This window comes from Melospiza melodia, chromosome 3 (assembly GCF_035770615.1).
Source record: "Melospiza melodia melodia isolate bMelMel2 chromosome 3, bMelMel2.pri, whole genome shotgun sequence".
NCBI lineage: Eukaryota > Metazoa > Chordata > Aves > Passeriformes > Passerellidae > Melospiza > Melospiza melodia.
This window is the reverse complement of record NC_086196.1, coordinates 70951071-70966084: the sequence shown is the minus strand read 5'-3', so window position 1 is coordinate 70966084 and position 15014 is coordinate 70951071. Positions and strand designations below refer to the sequence as shown.

General features: G+C 39.8%; 1 protein-coding gene across 32 annotated transcripts in view; it reads left to right on the top strand.

Annotated features, from left to right (window-relative positions):
* The window catches only part of ESRRG (estrogen related receptor gamma), a 390326-nt gene that overhangs the window by 231438 nt on the left and 143874 nt on the right, over window positions 1-15014 (top strand). The gene's annotated exons all lie outside the window — the stretch shown is intronic.

Genomic DNA, 15014 nt, shown 5'->3' with positions numbered 1-15014 from the left:
GGGGCGCTGCGCGGCCGCTGCGCGCCGTGGGGGGGCCGGGCGGGATGCGCCCGGCGGGAGCGGCGCTGGCGGCGGGCGATCCCCGGCCCCGCGCCCGCCCCGGCGCTCGCCGTCTGACAGGTGCGCCGGCGGAGAGGCGGCGGCGGGCGGGAGGGCGCCGGCCGGGAGCGGCCGCCGGCGCGGTGCCCGGCGCGGTGGCGGCCGCCGGTGCGGTGCGGTGCGAGCGCCCTGCCGGGGGCGCCGCTCCGGACCCGCGGCGGCAGCGGCCGGGGAGGCGGCGTGGGGCACTTGGCGGGTCCGCGGCGCACGGCGTGTCCCTCCCCGCCGCCGCTGCTCCCTACAAAGGCGGCCGAACACACTTTTTGAGGAGCCGCAGTTCTTGGCTGGCACTTCTCAGCTACCTGGCGGAGTGACTCCGGCGGAAAGCCTGGCGCCCAAACAGAACCGGGTGCTCTGGGGCTGAGGAGCGGCTCCCGAACTTGATTTCAGCCCGCCGCCGGGATTAAACATTAGTATATCACGGGAGCTGTCACCGGTTCATTTTTCTCCTTGTCGAGCCACTTACGTCGCTGTGCCCCGTGTTAGGCCGGCAGTGACAGACGGGAGCGCCGAGGAGAAGCCCCGGCCGGCGGCCAGCATCGCCCCCGCCGCGGCCGCCGAGAGGCTGCTCCGGAGGTGACAGTGTACTATAGGTGGATGCCCACTAGCTGTCCTTACTGCCTGCACACTGACTGCATGGCTGCTGGTAATTAAGCCAGGCATGAAAAGTGAATTGCCGTGATCGCATGTTGGGGAAATAAGATGGGAAGTAACAAATAGCCTGGCTCGCAGGAAGGGGACGCGGGGAAGACCCACTGCTTTTCTTTACCCACAGTGTTTTGGGGGTAAAGAAAAGCAAATAAACAGAGGTAGGGTGCCCTCTCAGCTATGCCTTATAGGTCAGTGCACTGTATGCATATAGTGTAAGATAGCTTCATAATATAAGAATACAGTTTCCACAGCTTTTACTAACAATGACACGTTTTTCATAAAATACATAAAAAGACAATAAGTTGAGTATTTCATGGTTGTGGGTTTTTTTTTTGCGTTGCCTTTTTTTTTTTTTTGGTGGATGTTTCAACCCCCCCACCCCCCCAAAGCAGCTTTCTTGAATTTACCTTCTTACAGCTAATTTGAATGATTAGTTTAGATAAGCCTCTTAGAGTAGATGCATTTAAATGAAATCGGGGCACATGTCTTTTTGGCTCTGGTGCGAGATTCGAACTAATTTTTTTCTTCCTCTGACTCAATTAAAAGTCATCTCAAAACACTCCTAATATATTGTCTGAGTGCAGGGCTGGAGGCATGTGGGATTGAGTGGACACAGAGAAAGAACTAACATTCAGAAACATATCTGCTTCTCCATCTCAATTAATAAACACCAGAGTTTTGCATGTTATTAATATCTGTAATAACTGGGATTTAACTACATACTGTAACATGCATGTGCACATGTAAGCATAAGGACATACATGTAGGAGTTTCTGCAGCTCTTATGGATGAAGGTAGAGAGGACTCGAGCTAGAAATTGTCTGAACCTTTTGGGAGTGCGCAGATATCTGTCTGACCATCACTAGGTATGCTTTGATTTTAAGGCAGAGCTTGTTAAAGAATGCGATAACTTAAAGCCAGCCGCAGTCTTAGCTTTTTGCTCTTTCAGCAATAACAATAGCACTAATAATTACTAATAGTTAATAAGCTAACATATGCAATAAATATATCTGCACACATTGACATATGTGTCAGTTTAATAATTTTAAATGAATCACTGCGTTCATAACGGGAAATCTCCTTCAACCTCTGATTAAAATGTAACATTGACTAAAGGATTATAGAGCGGACTTAATTTTACCGACTGTTTTAACAGTTGTCACAGCTGTTGGAAGAAGGAAAGGCAATTGAAACACTCAAAAAAGCAGGGGGGTAGGGAGGGGAGAGAACAGAAGTAGTTTAGTAAATTTAAACACGGTCTCTGAATGCCAAACATAGAAAATTGGGGAGATTTGTAACTCCAGAAAGCTTCTGTGCGCTGTGTATGTTTTGTGGCTCACTGTGTTTCATTCATTTGAGCATGTAGCTGCTTTCCCAGTTTCTCCATTTAAAAGTGTGCAATAATGTTTATATGTGAAACAAATTCATCTGTTCCCGTGCATAGATTTTCATTTTACAACAGAACCGATACGATTCTCTGACGACAAGAAATAAAGGTTGCATAGAAGGGCTGTAATGTTTAAAAAGTGGACGTAGGTGTCACAGCAAGTGAGTACTTCAGTGCAGTGGTGGCTGGTGTACATATTTTATATTTTTCTAACCATTTTCATGTTGCAATGTCGGAATGATCTGTGGAGTCACCCTGTGAGTCTGGCCGGGTTGTGTTTGTGTATGGATGAATATGAGTGTGTGTGTTACTCACATGTAGATATATTTGTGTGTTTGCATGTGCACTAGGTGATTATGTGCTAAACATAAAAGAGTTTATGTCAGTTTCACTCTTTAAAATATTTTGGCATAGCCTCAAATTGCTGAAGAATTTTTTTTAGAAGTGTCTTTCATTCGTAAGGGCAGGAAAGGGGCAGACTGAAGAACGCTGCTTTGTGAGGTGGGAAGCTGCACTTGATTCCGCTCCACGATTTCTCCAGGCTCTGAAGGTCTTTAACCTCACCCGTTTGCCTTATTCGATAGCTTGTTGCAGTTGTTCCTGAGAAATGAAGCCCCAGGCTGGTGTTCTGGTGGGTACCCCGTGTGTGGGGTGGCACCGAGCCCCAGCCTGGGCTCTCCCCTTGGGCAGCAGGCAGGCCTTGGTCCCTTCCTCCTTCCCCGTTCCGGTGATAGGGCTTTGCTTTTTGGTTTGGTTCTGCTATACTGGTGGCAAGTTTTTGAATCCTGCAGGAAGTATAAAGGGTTTGTGCTGAAATGCCTACCTGGCAGATTTTCCTTTACTGGGGCTTACCCCTCTTTTAGTGATGGGTGCTCATTTTAATGTGTTTATGGTTGTGCTCTTTTATTTACTGAGCCTGGTGCGTTGCAGCGGTAATTAACCCATGTTATTAGCAAAGCCCTTGTGGATATCCATTAATTCTCTCGAATGGCTGATCATTTTTTCCATACTTTTCCCCCCTGTTTTTTCCTAAGAATCGCTGTCCTTTTTCTGACAGACCTTAAGCTTTAACATTTCCTACAAATTTCTTTTTGAAGTGAGGCAGGTAGAAGGGCATCAACCCCATAGTTCCATAATAAAGAATAACTATTGTCTTAACAAACTGTTTTCAGAGATGCTAATGGGAAGCAAAACAACTGTGAGAATCTGTAGGGAACAATTTATTTAATTATTATTTTTCAAAACACATGCTTAATGATAAGAAAAGAGATAAGAATTTTTTTAGCCCTTTTTTTTTTGTGTAGCTGCATTAGCTGTTGTGAATATTTTAACGTTCATATTTTAATCAGATTTCAACTTAGTTAATAGCACTTTGGGCATTTAAAAAATATTGAGCCAGCAGAAAAATACTTGTGCTTGCACTGCTGAGAAAAGATAAGGGCCACCTCATTAGCCAACCCTACTTTTGCAATTAATTTCAAATACATGGTGCTATTCATCAAATAGAGAAGGTAACTTGTCTATGATAATATTTAACAATACTTGAAGCCCACTTTGCTTAGAGTAGCTAAAAAGTATGATATGTCTATTCTCACAGATATGTCAGTCCACATGCTATGCTGCTATTTCTGTATGTTGCAAAGTTATGATAGAAAAATTGTGGTATAAAAGTATAATATATTCATGAACAAGTGACAAGATTATTCATTTTACAGAACTGTTTTTAAAGGACTGACCCTGGGCCTGCACGGAGGTTGCTTGCACCTCTGTGGGAGTATAAGTAAAAATGAAAAAAATGCTTATTTAACCTTTCAAGGAAGTATATAAAATAATTACTTTTTTGCTTAGAATAAGTAAAATGTATAGGAGAAGTAGGAAAAAAAAAAGTGAAATAAATTCTTGCTCCTATTGAAGCCTGAAGTAGCCTCTGTCTATAAGAGAAGCTTTGCTATGAATTCTTTTTCATAGCAAATTCATGGAGGGAAGAAACAATAAAATGTTGATCCGTTACAAGTGCATATGAGCCTCACGCTACCGAGCTCTCTAGAGGAAATCTGTGATTATGCTGGGCCAGTTTGTTCAGTTTTTATCTCTTTTACATCCACTGGCCTTGTATTAAATTGTCATTGTCCTAAAGCACATGAGAGAGAAATGAATTGCATTTCTCGACATGCTCTGACAGTGAAATATTTAGCCTCTCTGTCTCCAATCATACTCATATGTATGTTTGATAGTGCAGGGATGACACCAGCAGTCGCTGCAGCTTGACACTCCACTTATTACCCGTTCTTTTACATTTTGTGTATCGTCCTTTAGGCTCGACTTAGGGACTCATACGTGCACAGCCCTGTCTGTAGCAGCATGTACGTATGTGGTTTTGTTTTGTGTATTTGCATTTTGTGTGAAATCTTCTGCCTGTGCACAGCAAGTTTTGTGTTCAGACACGTTTATATCCATGCCTCTGTGTGTGTTCCAGGTGTATAGTGTGTTCCTTATGCAGTTTTGGCAATGTACATCTATTGTTGTGTGTTAGCCACAGACATATACACAGTAAGTATATATATATATATATATATATATGCAGAGCTATATAACTTCCTTCTGTGCAGTTGCTTGTCAAAAAGCAGCTGCCTTTATGTGGGTTTTTTCTTGTCCATGAGAAAAGAGCTGGCCAGCAATGTAAAGTATTTACACCTCATTTTGTAGTAGGTTCTCCATGTAATCTAGCAGGTTTTGTATTGTACTCACAGTTTTGCTTTTAAAAGATGCTGTATTTTTTTATAAAATTTTTCTCTTATGAGTAAATGAGAAGTCTAATATTTATTCACATTTCTATAAGTTTTGGCCGTCAAACAGATTTATTTTTTCAGCTAAATATGTCCTTGGACACAGTTATATTTACATCCAAAGAATATAATTATTTTTAGGGGGGAAAGCCTCCTGCATGTGGCTGTTGATATACACCATGATGTCCTCAGACAAAAATATAAAACACATATGCGGTTTTAATGCTCCTTAGTCCTCTCTAGAAGTCCTATAGTTGTGGGGTTTTTGTTTTCTTCTTTTGTTGTGGTTCTGTTGTCCAGAAGTGAAAATACTATTTTTACTATTTTAACATTAAAGAAAAATGTTAAACTGAATTTGTATACTGCCATTTCAGATGGTACTGCTTAATTATTCTTTAAAGGACTTGGTATTGCTTTTTCAGTAGCACTTTGGAGAGTAGCTTCTGTAGGATATTGCCTTTTGACTTCTGTGTCTTACGAAACAATTTCTGTATTTTCAGTGTTATAAAAGCTTTAAATCTCTTGGGTTTGTTTACATAATGCTGGTAATGTTTTTCAATTAATTTGTATTTCCTTCAAATGAAGAAGAGCTTTTCTCTTTACTGTTCCTTACAATAACAGGTTTGCATCAAAGGGAATCTTATCTAATTTCCAATTATTTTCCTCTTTTAAGTAGCATAGCTTTTAAATCAGAACGTCATTACCCATTTCTTCTAAAATTGAAATAAAATTCATTTTTTCACTTCAGCTTCTTATGCTTGCTAGAAAAATGCTTATTAGCAGCCTAATGAAAGTTAGAGCACTAGAAGTACTTTTACAGAGTAAAAGACCAGCATATGCTGTTTTTCTGTACCGCTGAACGTCTTATTCTTACCATGGGGCACCAGCCTGAATTTTTATGACATCTAGGTGAAATTTTCTTACTTGGGTCAAAATTATTTACAAGGCAAAGCAAAACAAACAAAAAACCCAGCCACAAAACTTAATATTTTGTGACGCTAATACAGAACCTTAAGTATGAAATTGGAGGCGGATCATCATACACTGTGGTAAGTTAGTATTGTGGGGTGTATGAAATAGAAGGCCTTGTCCTCAGTTTAATCAAGCCATTTATAATATCCTTCTACAGAATTGTGCACATTTATTTATATGATAACCTGCTGGAATATGATTAGTTACCCCTATGCACACAAGAATAGTTGAAATATATCCTTTCATCATACAATGAAAATCATATTCTCTTTTCCTGAGTAAAAACTCTTTGCAGTTTTGAGCTGCTGTCTTTATATGGGAGGGCAGATTCTCTTAAAGGGTTGTATTCTGAAACCAAACTTTAAGATGCGGTGATTAGAGGTTTTTCAAGTTATTACTCTGTAGCTTCGTATAGATGTCTCTTAGCACTCTGTGTGCCTTCGTGTTGCTGTAAGTGGAAAAAAAAAACCCTGCACATCTCCTTTTCATCATTTTGATTGGAACTACATACCATATGTAATGTGTTTTGGCAGCACTTACCTAGCCAAAGAAAACAAATTAATATTAGCCATGCTGAGGGGTGTCAGAAGTATCACAGATGTGTCGATTTAGCTTTGCTCCATCACACACTCTTCCCTTAAACAACTGGTCAAGCTGTCGCAAAATGTAGTGCTGGCTACAGTGAGATTCTAATAGGTGTGATCAGAGATTGATGGCTTTGGCAAGTTAGAATGAGAAGATGATGTGGAGTTGCTGTTGCTTGTTTTGAATGGCCTCAGAAAAAAGCCCTAACTCTAAACAAACAAAACAAGAAACAAAAATTTAAAAATGCTAAAAATTGTATTAAAAAATTTAAAGCCAGCCATATGTGCTTAGACACTCCCTGCGTCCCCAAAGCCAGCTAGATTGGAAACAATTTAAAGTCCTGTAGATGTAGAGATGCTGGTGAGTGAAATGAAAAAGTCGTATCTAAAATGAACAGCTAGCTTGTTCTAAGCATTTCTGAAATTCCTTCCCATATAAAGGTGCAGGGATGGTGGGGAGGAGGTGACTTGCTTTATTCAGTCCATTCTTACCTATGAATCTGCTACTTTTCCCCCCTTCCCCTCTGTTTCTGGGTTTGCTTCTAGAGCTGTTTTTGGAAGAAACACTTTTTTCAGTCTCACACATGAATATTTCTAAGGAAATACGAACCAGGAAAATCTAGTAAAGACAGTAGCTAACTAAAAAGGGGAAATTGCACTCTTTTATGTATGCTTTACAGAGTTCTACTGGCAGTTTGTATAGTTTTCCAAATATTGAAAATGTAAGAGAATCAAGCAATTTTCTATGTATTCTTTACTTTTTTTTTCTATTTTTAAATTGGCTCTAGAATTTCGTTCCTGTCTTTGTGAAGGATGAATACCAGTGTCACTTTGTGTTTAAGTTGGTATTTTATTGCTTTAGGCGGACTGCGATATACTCGATTGGCAAGTATTAATGCTAAAATAGTTTTCAGAGGGATTAATTTCAGCAAGTCTGTGAGGCTTTCTCCTGCACAATTATTTTTTCACTTTTAAGGGGGGAAAAAAAAGGAAAAGCACCAAGTTAAAAAAGGTGCTAAAACTCACCTGCCATCTAAAGTACATTTAGAGTGCATTTCCAAAGCAAATGCTGATATATTGCTGGCAAAATTATCTTGGAAGAATGGTAAAATTCTTACATCAAAAAGTGGGGCTTTTTTTTTCACTCCTTACCATGATAATGTGCTGTGAATGCAAGTTTTTCTCTGCTGAATTATATTCACTTTGCCAGGGAATACTTTCACTGATGGGAATGTTCTCATGGCAGCCGCCGCCATGGTGGGACAGACGAGATGTTCCGAAGTGGCCACGTCTGCCACCAGCTGCTGCCCTCAGCACTAAAGAGGTGACACTGGGGTGTTGCCGAGGGACATCCAGGGACACCCATCACTCTCCTGGCAGGAGCTGCTCGGGCCCAGTTGGTGCTGGGGAATACGAAGGGCGCGGAGTGGCCACGGCAGGTGGCTGCCATCGGTGTGAGTGACACCTGTCCCGGCCCGGTGTCGCAGATGGAGAAACAACCACGGGCCGCATTAGCCGGCGCTGCACACTTGGCTTAATTCGGCTCATTGTTCTCCCACACATCTCCAGGATGGCTGTTGTGCGCCGGGAGGCCGGGCAGAGGCGCGGGATGGGCTCAGGTGGTGGCGTGGGGCTGCCCTTGGTGCTCCATCAGAGTGCTGGGAGAGGCTGTCACTGGGAGGGCGTGCTGGGAAGGAGCCTCCACGCAGGGGCTGGATGGAGCTCCAGCTCCCAAGGAAGGCTGTAATTAATCAAAGAGCCGAAACTCAGGATTTCTCCTGGCGTTCCAGAAGTTTTCATTTAGCGAGCTGAGAGCGCACTGCTAGGTTAATGTTTAACTCTTCAAATGCTGCGCTTGTCCTGGGAGTACACTGTCACCCTGAGGAGAATGAAGGGGATCCTGTGCCTATTTCCTGCGGCAGGTGAAATCTTCAAAGCCACGGATGGCTCTTCTGAAGTAGTTGGTTTCTTATTATTCCTCAGGAGTTAGCACTGAAAATACTGTATCTGAGACACTGAATGAAAAGGAGAGTTACCGAGAGGCTTGTTTGGGGGAGAGTGGGGGATATTTTGTTTTGTTTTTGTGGTGTCTTTTAGTGCCAGGTGAAGGCTGGATCATGAGAAATCACTGTCTTGTTCCGGACAAAACCAGTACTTAAATGCCTTCAGACACTGTAACCATTTTCCTTTCTTTCTTTCACTTTTTCACCCTTTGCAAATCAGAGACAGTTCTTGGAGGATCGGAGAACAGAATAAACAAAAAAGCAAATAGAATTTTTTTTTTTCTGCTGGTAAGGCCTGTGTCAGATCTGTTTTGAATGCATTTGAAACCTATTGCTTCCATGCTGCGCTTTCCAAGTAGTACCAGATAAATGCCTGTGAAATATTGAGATAGAAGTGATCATTCTTCACAAAATTTTTCTCTTTTTTTCCCTCCCTATGTCCTTTTTGTGTTAAGCATTATGGAGTGACTGTTTTTGTTGTAAGCTAATTCACTGCTGCTGGTTTAGTTACGACTAATGTCAAGCAGAAAACCTGTGACGTGCCAGAAACACGCTACAGTGTGCTGAAGACACAGCTTATGTTTGATTGTGTGTAAATACAGTTAGTTAGTTGGGTTTATCTGATAGCCTGGCAGAAAGAGAGAGGAGCAGTACAAACTGTTTTCAGTAACTGTGCTGTTCATACACCTGATAAGATTGAGAGTGCTTTTGAACTACTGATATGCTTTGAATAAGAAAAGAATAATCACATCCATTGGCACCGGCTTATCAGGAATGAAGTAAAATGCCAGCACTTTTACATTAGCAAAAGTAAATGTTTTAGACACTTTGGGCCTTTTTTCCATTTAAATTAAATAGCAGGGTGCTTTTGAGTGTGCTGTAATGAATGGAAGGATTTATTACCTTGACAAAATTACAGGTGAATGTGTTGAGAGAGGAGTCCTCGGCAACAATAACAGCTCTTTTGATAAGTGGCTACATCTATTCATGCTTTTGGTACAGAAATGCAGCAATTTTATCCTTTCTTGCTTTGTGAAGTGCAGTGGCTAACTTACAATGTGCAGTTCTTCATAGTGTAACATACTTGTGCTGTTTGTAATGTACTGGCAACACATTTAATATTTGGCAGGTAACATGGCTGCTCATAAAATCATGCTTGATCATTGACTCGTGTGTCCGCTGCCTTCAGGTGCTGTGTATTTTCACGTTTGAAAAAGAATGTATTTCAGAGTATTTGCTGGGAAGGCAAGGTATGATTCATCATTAACTTACTCCAGCAGGCACGAAGCATGCTCAGATGCACTGTTATTTTCTCAAAGTTGGCTGATTTGTATTTTTGTACCCTTTTGTTTTTTTTTAATTCTAGGGTCTTTTTCTTTCACGTGCCTACAGTTAATTCTGGGATATTCAGATTTGACGAATGATAGTGCAAGAGTATATTTGATTGATTTTGGATTATTATTGATTACTGTCAATGAGATCACTGTGACACTTTGAAATCAATGATATGTGATTAAACTAAAGCTCCACTGTTCTATACATTAGGTAGCAGTCAGGAATTTAGGAACTGAATGTTCACAAGCTGTAAATTGAGACAATGTTTGGATTTAAATAGGCCTTTGTTTGGCATTTATTCACCAAAATATGTTTCTTAGGAAAGTTAGTTTTCCCAAGTGCAAGCTTTCAGTAAAAGAAAGGTCATTGATTTAAGGTTTATTAAATTTTAGCTAAAAACAACTGGCTCCATTTGGGTGTAAAATAATTTAAGTACTTACTGCAGGCAACCTTCATGCTTTAGAGCTGTTGCTCAAAGGTTTCATTCTTCTATGAAGATGTCAACTGTAAATATAAAAATGCATCACTGAAAATGTAATGGTTTAAAGATTCTAACTGAAATAAAAATTCCTGCCTGGGGAAAGCACTATAATCAAAATAAAGTAGTCTTAACTTTTTTTTTTTTTTTTTCTCCTGCGGAGGCTGCACTTGAAAAGAGTGCTTCAAGGCAGCAGGTAGCAAGGTTGGTAGGGAATGCCAATCTTTATTTATTTATTTATATTCTCCCCCACAGATGATGATAGTCTGTCTTTGGAATCAGCAATACACTTCAGCCACTAATACAGGCGATCTGAAAGCTGCTGCCACTGCCTCTGAAATGCAGTATCCTGGGCATTTAAGTCAACTTTATAATTGGGCAAAAACCCTACTTGGCAATATTAAAATATAGCTTCTGAAGCACTTTTATTTCTGAAAGCTTTTTATGTCTTTTTGTATCTCTTTAGCATATATTAGATTTCTCAGGAGCAGTGGCCTGGATGTACACTTGATGGATGATGGGGGTGGGAATTCTTCCCCCCTGACCCCACTGCCTTCCCCCCCCCAATTTTAAAAAAAGGTGTAATACTTGTGCATTAGGTAATGCTGGAACAGGAATACTGCAGATGCAGCTGTTTGACAAAATTAATGTGGGGCTTTTGTACCATTGTTAGGTAAGTTAGGAGAGATTTTCCAAGGGAAGAAGCACAGTCTGCTGCAGAGGTCTTGCTTGCATCTATTTGAAGAAATCTTTAGCTTCTACTGATAGTCGACTGATTCAAGACTAAATGGAAAGAATGCCATTCATTTTAGCAGGTTTTGGATCAGTCTCTATAATGGATTTTAAAAAAATGAATGATTTGGTAGTATTTTAAAATCAATCAATCAAGAAGCGGAGCCTGCGTCCAAGGACTCACTGCCAGGATGTGACATTTGCACCAGTATAGAGTTGCCTAAGGGAGTGTGACCAGGAAATACTAAGATTACCCCATAATATTTTCTGTGTGAGCTTAAAAGCAGTGTTGGCATTATGCCATATCTTCAGCCCTGGGCTGCCTAAAGAGGAGGTAGAAATCCTTCAGATGGAGATGGTAAGACAAAGTGAGACTTACCCCCTTTTTTTTTTTTTTTGGTTTTACATCTGAATTGCAAGAGAGGTTGAAATGCTGGATTTACATAAAGATTGATTTATCTTGGTTTGTTTCTGGTGATGAATTTGGGATGTAAAGCTGCAATGTGGAATACCTATGTCTGCTTGATACATGTCACCTTTTTATATTTATGCTGAAACACCCTGGTGTTCCTATGCAGAATTCAGAAATCACCAAGGGTCATTCAGCGTGTCTTTGCCTATGGGATATAAAATAAATTTTAATGGCTGGAGAATTACCTTGTCTGGCCTCCAACCAACATTTTATTTATGAAAAGGTTTGTGTAGTGTTTAAGAGATATAGGAACTTGGCTTTTGGACAGAAAGCATTTTTCTCTTTGTAGAAAGAAATAGGCCAAGGTGGCATAACAGGATAAAGGAGACAGTTTGCTCTCCAAACAATATCTCCAATATTGTTTATGTTTTTTGAGTCATATAAAGAGTACCATGAAGTGGGTGTGAAAGTACCATGTACTGCCCTCCATTTTAGAGACTTTTCTAGTGCAAAAAGATTTCTGTTTTCATTTGGTTTGCTTCTCTTGAGTTTCTTATTCTCCTTGGCTATAAATGCTTTGTAATTTCAGACTTCTTCCTTTAATCCATTTTTGTCTTGGATAAAGCATTCCATTTTCTGTACAAAAGAAGCCATAGGTATGACTTTATGGCCTTCTTTCTTTTTTAATGCTTGTGTGTAGATTACTGTTGTGATTAAGAAACAAAACCTGATTTCTACAACAGTAACATCTTTAATTTCATGTGAAGATACGTTGAAGGAAGTTTTGGGTTTTTTTTTTTTTGAATCTGCAAAAGCCTGTTCCTGTAAAGGTTCACAAAAGGATGCATTATCAGCATTCAGCACTTCTGTTAGAGCAAAGCCTGTTATTTCATTAGGCACAAAGGAAAAGGTGAATTACACCTACACAGCATATATTTATAAAGGTTGTGTCCATGACATTTTTCTCTAAGATTTGCTGTCTGGAGAAGAACTCCTAGAAAAGCTAGGCATGAGGACTAAATGTAAGCCTGTGCACTTGAACATTGGTTTTAAATTTGAACAGTTGGGTTGTGGAGTAAGGAAGAGGAAGCAGGAATGTCAGGTCTTTCTTGCCTTTTACAGTTTTTGCACAGCAGTTGGGTTTTTGTTTCCACTTTAGTGATAAGTTTTTGTTGGAGCTGGTGAGGATTGTCTGGGAGCGGCACAAACCACAACCCATCAGCAGGCTGCTAGTCAGCAGCAGGTGTGAACAACATAAAACAGGATAAATGCTGAACCAGAGTGTGCACTAAAAACAGAACCCCTGTCTTGGTTTTACAAGGGCAGTAAGATTAGAAGCACTCTTGTCGTGTTTACTAAACAGTGTTTAGTGGACTATGTAAATGGCTCTGCTCAGCTGCAAAGGAATAAGTGCAAGAATTATTATGCTTTTGAGATTTTTAAAGACACTTTTTCCTCCTTTAAGAGTGCACCTCTGTTACTGTTAAAGGAAAGGGAGAGAGGTAAATGTCAAGGTGTTCAAAGTTAGTGCTGCAAAACTGAAGCAGAGGAATGGGAGGATGGAATGTCAGCATGCACTGTTTAAACTTTCTTAGTCATTGACATAGAGGAGGAGGTAGATTTTACTGTCTTTTGGAAATTACACCTTTGCAATTTAGGGTTTAATGTCTGCTTCTTTCTTCTATACACCTTTCCTTTTAAAAGGCAGCTTTTCCATTCTTTTGTGTTTGCATATTTGGGAGCTGTTAAAACCATGTATTTATTATATCCATTACATTCAACATCAACATCTGCCTTCATTTATACTCTGTATTATAAGTATTTTTCTCTTTCCCATTATTCCTGGAACAGATTTGAGAAGAGATTGGAATCTATCAAGCTGCATTTACACTATATACATAGTTTCATTTGAAAAATAAGAAGACAACAAAAGAAAAGCAAAATGAAACAAAAAAAAAAAAAAAAAGAAACAAATCTTCAGCAAAAAAACCTCTAACAACAATTAAAAATCTCCAGACTCTTAATACCAAACCCCTCCAGAACCAAAGCACTAACCCACAAAAACCACAACTCCTTTTTCCTGAACTGGTAATTATTTTTGAAAGTTTGCAAACTCAACCTTAGGGAAAATCATCAGATCTGTTTGCAGAGCTCTGAGGAAAATCTGATCCTTTTGAAAATGAAGTTCATGGTATTTATATCAAGTCCAGTTTAAGTACAATTATGTCTTCTTTCCTATGATGTACTTATGGGATTGAGATTGACAATTACTTTTCTCATAGAACAGAATAAAGTATTTTTAATAATTCAGTCTCCTTTCATCACCTTAATTGCTTGCAAGTTGCCAGTTTATAGAGATGTATTTACCCATGTGGGGTTTTGTTGTTTTTTTGTTTTGCTTTGTTTTTTTTTTGTTAGCTTTGTTTTGTTGTTGTTATTGGGGTTTTTTTTTGTTTTTTGTTTGCTTTGGTTTTTTTGTTCTGAAATGCTTTTATGAACCATAGCTGCTTTTGTAGGGTCCAGATCATGTCTTCACAGACACCTCTGCAACTCCTTTTGCTTCAGGACATCCCTGTACACCTCTTTAGAGAGGTACAGGTCTGGTTTTTGAGAGGAAATCTTGGGATAGGATGAGAGCTTTGCTTGTGCATGTTGACCACAAGGCAATGGCAAGCATTACCCAAGCAGGAATATTGCATCCAGAGCTTAAATCTGGAGAGAACTGAGTAGGTTTGTTTGAGAGCCGAAAATAGTTTAGAATTCATCTATTTTCTAAAATACCTGAAGTAGTCACTTTACCTTATTAATTAGTGGATTTAAATCCATCATTAAAAGCAATAGCTTTAATACCTACTCCATGAAAATATACCGAAAACCTTATAAAAATAATGATTTCATTCTTTCTTATTGCATTTCCCTCACACACAGAGTTAGGTACACAGTTTCAGTGCTGAGAATATTCATGATTATTTCAACAATGAGTTTGGATAATGGAAACAGAAGGCTTGGGAAATCCTAATTTTCCAATGTATTAATTCATTATCAGTAGTGAAACAAGCTTACCAACATAATACACATTTTGAATCCAAGTGTGGTTCTGGGATTGCTGCTCCAGTAATGTGTGTGTTACTGTTGTGGCAGCCTGCTGGTGGCTCACAGGTTTATTTTTAAAGGGGGTGTTCCTGCATGTTCAGAGTCCTGTTCATCTGCTGTTGTAGAGAAAACAGCTTATATCATTGTGGTGGAATCATGAATTGTGTGATAGCATTTGTAAAGTGCACTGCTTTTACTGGCTCTCTGTGATGTTGTAAACTGGTTACTGTAGCTCAAAATGCTTTTCTGTAGCTGGTAGTACATAGTTCACCATTTCCAGAATTTGTTGGTGCCAAAATCTGTTGCATAGGTTTATGAGTTTGCATGTATGGTCCCTGGGTTTTTTTATCTTTTAAATTTTTTTTCTGCTCTCCCTTCTTTTTCCTTTTTTTTTTATCCTCAGAGGTGGTAATATAAAACCTTGAAGTTCAGGATTTTCAGTTAGGATATATAAGCATACAGAAGTTGTGCTGCTTATCCAA